A 7,109-nucleotide genomic window follows, 5' to 3' on the forward strand; every position below is an offset into this window, starting at 1 on the left:
TACAAACCAAGATTTGAAGTGGTACATCTGATCAGCACTCTCTGATTAGAAACAAAATCATTGATGAGAAGTAATTGTCCAAATAACTTTTTATATGGACTTAAGCCTAATGTCTGGGAAGTATAATCCCTTGAACTCTTAAATATACTGATGACTTTCCTCTTTGGTTATACTTTCCTTTTGGGTGTTTAAGATTATACAGTTGGTCCAAATAAATCAATTTATTTTTACACAAGGTAATTTGAGGATCAGTTCCTCAGGTCACATGGGCTTGGGAGGAGCCCCTGGCTCCTTTTACCAGCTCCATCTATGTGAAGATAAGTCAAAGGTCCTGCTCGACCATGTCTGCTTTGCTTGGAAGCGTGAATGAGATGTTTCCTCTGAGTTAACTCTCCTCTTTGGAGACTGGACACTGGTTCAAGTCCATCTTGTGGGGTCTCCATGTCCTCCCTAAACAAGTGGACAGGTGACTCACTGCAGTTACAGGACATTTTTGAGAGATGTTCTATAATCCCCTGGAACTTAGTCGACCTTGGAGGGCAAGGGGTAAAAACTGTCCTGTAAGTCCCTCTGACCAGATTATTATAGGCCTCAAAGTATGGCTGTTAAACATCCAATAAGGTTAGTTCCACCAGTCTGGTACTTTTAATTACCAAGTGCTATGTAGCTAAAGCTTGGGTAAAAAACCAAATATTCGCATATAAACTGAGTAGATACAGATTTTGTTCCTTAAACTGGTTGACTAAAGTATGACCTTAGAAATTTTAAGATTATGTGTGTATTATTTTTGTCTCATCTTTTATATATCATAATAAACCTACACAGACAATCACTTGTTAGGCTTCCTTATTTTCTTATATTTTGGAGAATATCTCCATTCCCATAGCATCATACTCTTTTAATACCTAAGTCCTTGTGTGGCCTCAGCCATATTGGTAAGCACAGGAAAGTCACAACAATGTGAAAAATACAACAGACTTGGAACAATGAGAGGTATTAATAAGGAATTAGTTCTGTTTGAAAAGTTTGGGGAGATGGTATTTGATTCAGTCTCTGACCTGCGTAGAGCTGACTGTACTATGAAAGGGTGAGGTATGCTGGGTGTGGATGGCCTGCTCACCTAGGAGACAAGGGTGGCGGTCATGCTGAGGAACAGAAGCATAGTGGTTAAGCATGGGCTGGAGGTCAGGCCCGGGATGAAGGCTAGCTGCAATTTAGCAATTGGAACTCTGGTCCCCATTGTCTTTCTATAGCAAAGATAGTAATGCCTATTCATAAAGTCATGAATATAAAAATGAAATAAGTATTAATAAAAATACCATACTCCATGCTTTGTAGTTCAGTCTTGAAACAGTATGATGACCATTTTATCCACAAATACAGTAAAATCGAGTTCTAGGTGAACGGCATGCACTACAGGGCTGGTTTACACAAGGGTTTTGGTTTTAATTTTGAAAGCTACACACTAGTCTCTCATCTGATCCTAGTATTAGCTTTCAATCCCCAAATAGTCTGAGAGGCTTTGTATGCAGGTAGTTTGTGTTAGGATCTGAAAGGAACTGGAAAGAGTGAAGCTCAAGGAGGAAAAGGCTATCAAGTGTGTGCTGTTGATCCACTGACTCAGTAATGGGCTTCATGACAGAGATTCTGAAGATCTGGAGTGTACACAGAATTTCCCATCCAGAAACAGGAAAGGCAAATATCTCCAGTGGTCAAGAGTTAGACTAAGCAATTCCTCTGTACTTCTCTGGATGGACATGCCTCTATGACTGGTTGGATTTAGATGAGGAACTGAGGCCAGGAAGCAAATGAGGCAGTGTGCACCTGAGCCAAGTATTACCAGATCACACTTGCAGGTGATAGTGGTAGTAATAGGATAAGACAGACTGAAAGGTGAGGCAAGCATAGGAAGCATATGATTTCCTGATCTTTACCATTTACTACTTCAATCTGTACACATTCAGTATCATGTCCTTCAAGGTGATGGCTAGATCATGCTTTCTAGATGACCCTTCATGGGCCATCACTTTGGCAGATGTAGAATGTGTGGCCGATGGAGTTACTACCACCTTCATTTCCAAAGATGGAACCTTAGTTACTCTAGAATCACTAGGCCATTGTTGGCAATATAATAATTATGGTTACCCTGGACATGGAAGTACCAAGATGCTCCTGGGCTCCGGACATATCCCTTCCTGTTCCCATTGTGTAGCAGTAATGCTAGCATCAAGTGTCAGCTGCCTGTTGGAAACTTTTTTGGTCTGTCTCCCAGGTATAAGAAACCCCAAATGACTAGGATTATAGTCAAGGCTGCTGGCAACTATTTCCCTGGTGAAAGTATTCTATCATGTCACACACAGTATGAGTCAGGATATCTTTGTCAAAGCCTAAATTTGGGACTGGTGAGATGGCTCAGTGGGTAAAAGACACTTGCCACCAAGCCTGACTGAGTTCAATCCCTGGAACCAACAGGAAAAAGAGAATTGACTCCCACAAGTTGTCCTTTGACTTCCAAGTGTGTCATAGCACACTCCCCACACCCAAACACACATGAATGGAAAAAAAAAGAAACCTAAAGTTGGGGGTTGGGAATGTAGCTTAGTAGTAGAGCACTGGTCCAGCATGTGCAAGGCCCTAGGTTTGATCCCAAGCACTGGGAAAAACAAACCAACATTTGCAGAGAAAGAAAGCATACGTTTCAACATTTAATCACCAGATGGCAAAAGGAACCAGTCTTACTTCCTCTTGGTTCTCGGGCTCATGAAGTCTAGCTGTCTATCCATGACCACAGGTTTGTTGCATTTAATAGTCAGCCCTGTGCTTTGGCCCTTTAAAGATGCTGTCACCAGCTGATGCTTTACCTGAACCTTTAATAGGTTTTGCTGTATTTGCCTGTGTCCTAGAGCTTCCATATCTACCTTTCCACATGCCTCACTGCTTCTGATTTTATGCAGATCACGATGGGCAGCTCTGGTTGAATGGGCATTTGGTGTCCTGGTAGATGCCCAGCTGCTTTCGGAACAGACTTGTTACAGAAGAGTTGTTACAGAAGGTACTGTCTTGCTTCGGAGCCTTGGAAGTCTTCACTGTAGTTACTGTCAGGGTCCTGCGAGAGAACTCAAACCTCACTCCTACCATACACACCTAGAATACTGACTCAACTGTATCATAATGCAAGCAACAGTTACTTGCCTGAATCTGTAGTAGGGCTCTCTCTGGGCTCCATTCAAAACCAGCAGCTTTACAAAGCACCCCATTAGTGGGTGAGAACCATGTTCCCATGTAGGATATATATTGCCTCCTGAACCCAGAGAGTTTCACAAAGGCTGGGCTTCTGTTTAAAAGGAGAGGGTATAACAACTTGCCCTCTTTGGAGGGGCTGCCCTGGCATGCTGAGGATCACTGGCCCACCATAATCACCCCTGATAAGGAAAGGGCCCCAGACCTACATAGGTCTCAGCTTAGTCAGACTTTCTCACCGAAGCAAAATACCTGACAACTTAAGGGAGGAACAAGTTTTTTCTGCTCACATTTCAGTCCATGGGGGTGGGGTGCAGGGCAGCACAGAGCAGCTCACATCATGGTGGCCAGAATACAAAGTGCTTGTACCTAGCAGGCTCTTTCCTTTCGCCCTTTGATTTCACTTTGGCTCTCAACCTGTGGGATGGTGCTGCTCATACTCAGGGCAAATCTTCCTATCTTCCTCGCAGAAGTATGCTTTACTCGGAGGTACACTTTACTAATCTAGGTTCTTCTCAATCCAATCAAAGTGATAAAAATTAACATTATAGGTCTGGAGACTTAGTTCAGTTGATAACATGCTTGTCATGTGAGCATGAGGGTTCACTCCCAGAACCCACAAAAAAAAAGCCAGATGTAGTTGCATGTTTGTAATCCCAGCACTGGGGAGGTAGAGACAGGCAGATCTCTGGGGTTTGCTAGCCAGCCAGCCTAACTTAATCAGAACCCCAGGCCAGGGAGAGAACCTATCTTAAAGAACAAGGGGAAGCCGGGCACACCTTTAATCCCAGCACTTTCGAGGCCAAGGCAGGCAGATCTCTGTGAGATCAAGGCCAGCCTGGTCTACACAGCAAGTTCCAGCCCAGCTGGGGCTACAAAGAGACCCTGTTCCAAGAAGGCCAAACAGCAATAAAAACAAGGGGGCTAGCACCTGAAGAACAACATCGAAGGTTGTCGAATGACTTCCACATGCATGCACACACACATGCATGTGCACATGCAGGCATACAACACACACAACTAACCATTGCAGGCACTGAAATAATGAAGAGCTTAATTAGTGAGCAAACAGAAGCTTCTGAGTCAGAAATCATAGAGTAAGAAACAATTCAGAGGAACAAGGGTGGTACATGTATGAAGTAGCTGCATATAGTGGCAGAATGCTGGAGAGAAGATGCAGGAATTTCTGCAAAATGGGCCTGTAAGCCTATTGGATCTGCAGCTAACATCCTGTGCAGATGAGAAATGTCTGAGTCATGAGATTCTCATTTTCAGTTTCCCTGTGACCCATACTTCCCGACTAGTTTCTACCTGTGTCATAACAATAAGTTTCTGTCCCTACCTCCTCTTAACGGCCTTTCTTTCCACTTTTCCTTCAGTGGTGGGAATTTAACCTAGGCCTTGTATATGCTAAGCAAGTGTGCTGCCACTGATCTATGTCCCTGTGCCCTCCCTCATTTTCTTTTAAGCTTATTATGAAACAAAGGTCTTGCTAAGTTATCCGGCTGGCCTTGAATTTGCAATTGTTCTGCTCAGTCTACTGAGTAGCCTGAATTATAGGCCTCAACTACCAGGCCTGGATACTAGTCTTGATTTTTGTTTTGGTAGTGCTGGGAATTGAACCCAGAGTCTAGTGCAAGCTAGGAAAACACTAAGCTACAGTCTTGGACCAAAATATTCTCTCTCTCTCTTCTCTCTCTCTCTCTCTCTCTCTCTCTCTCTCTCAATCTCAGACCCAAATCCCCATCTTAGATTCTGCTTCTGGGAAACAGGATGCAAAATACCATGTCTCTCTCTCTCTCTCTCTCTCTCTCTCTCTTTCTCTCTCTCTCTCTCCAGGGTCTTGCTACATAGACCAACCTGGCCTGTAACTTCATAACTTGAGCTCCCCCTACCTCAGCCTCCCAAGTGCTGGGATTACAGACATGTCCACTCATGGCTGTTGCATTTAAATTGTTCTCCAATCATAACAAATTATGTTACCTTACTCCTATCTTACTAGATGGCCTAAATGGAAGAAATTCTATTTTGGCCTTTAGTTTTCTTTCATAGATAACTTTAGTTAAAATAATGTGTTATTTTATGATACAAATGTACAAGTCTATGATAAGATAATTAAAAATTACTTAAGTAGAAGAATAACAGTCACTCCTTTTGCCATCACATAGTGATTATACTTTGGTATATATCCCCTACAGTGCTTTTCCCTCTCTGCACTTACACGGCTTTTTTCAGCGAGTGAGACCACTATGCATAATGATTTGTAAATTCTAGGACCAGTGATTTCTCATGAGCATCTTTCTATGTAATGACTTTCTGCAACATCTTTTTTTTAGTGGCTGCTGATAGTGTTCTATGATGCATGTCTGTCACAGTCTGTTCAATCCTTCTCACAGATGAAACTTTCATCTTTTTTTTTCTTTTTTTTCTGTTATGATCAATGTGATAGACACTCTTACTGGTATTACTGGTGAGTTTTTGTGTTTGCCTTTAACTTTTGTTCCCACAGGATCAATTTCTAGGAGTGGACACATTTCTGGTTCAATGTAGTATAGCTATTTCCCCCCAAATAAAACATTCCCTCCTTGAGAGGGGTTCTTTAAGAAACTGTTAAAGCAGTACATTTGCTGAGGAAAGGAGACTCTGATCCAGCTGCCTACAGGTGGTGCAGGGAGCTCCGGACACCTAGCTTTTATGAGTCATGACTCATGCTAGGGTAGACTTTTCAGTGATGCCTTTAAGTTATACCTACTACTAGAAGTAATCCCAGTGACCCCATGTATTTGCTAAGCTAGACTTGGGTGAAATAATTTCTTTGGTCAGTTGTTGGCGCTCTACCTGGGGTGAACAGACATTGTTAAAATCTCCCCAGGAAATCTCACAACAGTCAATAAGTAAGCTCATGTTCTCTGTGCTGTATAAAGGGTCTCATAATTTTGTATTCCCGGACAATGACTGAGGATACTGTATCCAGAACTTTCAACAATGCAGCAGAGCTCAACAACCAATGGCACAGCCTCTGAAGCCATGTCCGTTGCCTTCTTGTTCCTATTCTGCCCCTCTGTCAAATGACCTGCAAGTATTTCAGTTCTCTGTTCCTCAGTTTCTTTATCTTTATAATAGACACATTAATATCACAGTTATTTAGTGAATTATTACCTTACAAAGAACCTAGAACAATGGTAAAGCAATTCACTGAGTGTTCACTGTAATTATTTTTAAACCCAATGAATGAAAAATGTCTTAAATTTGCATTTCATTTATTATTGAAATTCAATGTTTTGTGTATTTTTGCCGTTTGTTTATTTGCATGCTCAAATTCACTATCTCTAATTTATTTATTTATTTTTGTTTATGTGTATGAGCGTTTTATCTGTGTGTATTTAAGTGCATCAGCGTGTACAATGCCCGTGGAGGCCAGAAGAGGGTGTTAAATCCTCTGTAACTGGGGTTTCAGACAATTGTTAGCCATCATGTAAGTGTTGGGAACTGAACCCGGGTCCTCTGGAAGAGCAGCCAGTGCTCTTAACTGCTGAGCCGTCTCTCCATCCCTATTTATTGCCTTTTTTGAGGTGATTTTTCTCATAACTTTTAAAAGACTTAAACAATGTAAAAAGTGATTCTTGCTCATACCAGTCAGGAGTTATTCTAGTGCTCCTTCATAATTGGAAAAACATTGTGTAGACTTGATGTCTAAATATTAACAGAAGATAGTGGCCAGAGGAATTTTTTCATAAATCCTAGTACTGAGAATTATTGAGCAGTGCGTTCTTGAGAGTCTAATCATTCCAAAAGATTTTTTTTATCAGTCAGGAACAATGTCCCAAATCACACCAAAAAGCAGTCTGATGAGGACACCAATTGCCACC

The sequence above is a fragment of the Nannospalax galili genome, unplaced genomic scaffold, assembly GCF_000622305.1.
Source record: "Nannospalax galili isolate Female #2095 unplaced genomic scaffold, S.galili_v1.0 scaffold18, whole genome shotgun sequence".
Lineage (NCBI taxonomy): Eukaryota > Metazoa > Chordata > Mammalia > Rodentia > Spalacidae > Nannospalax > Nannospalax galili.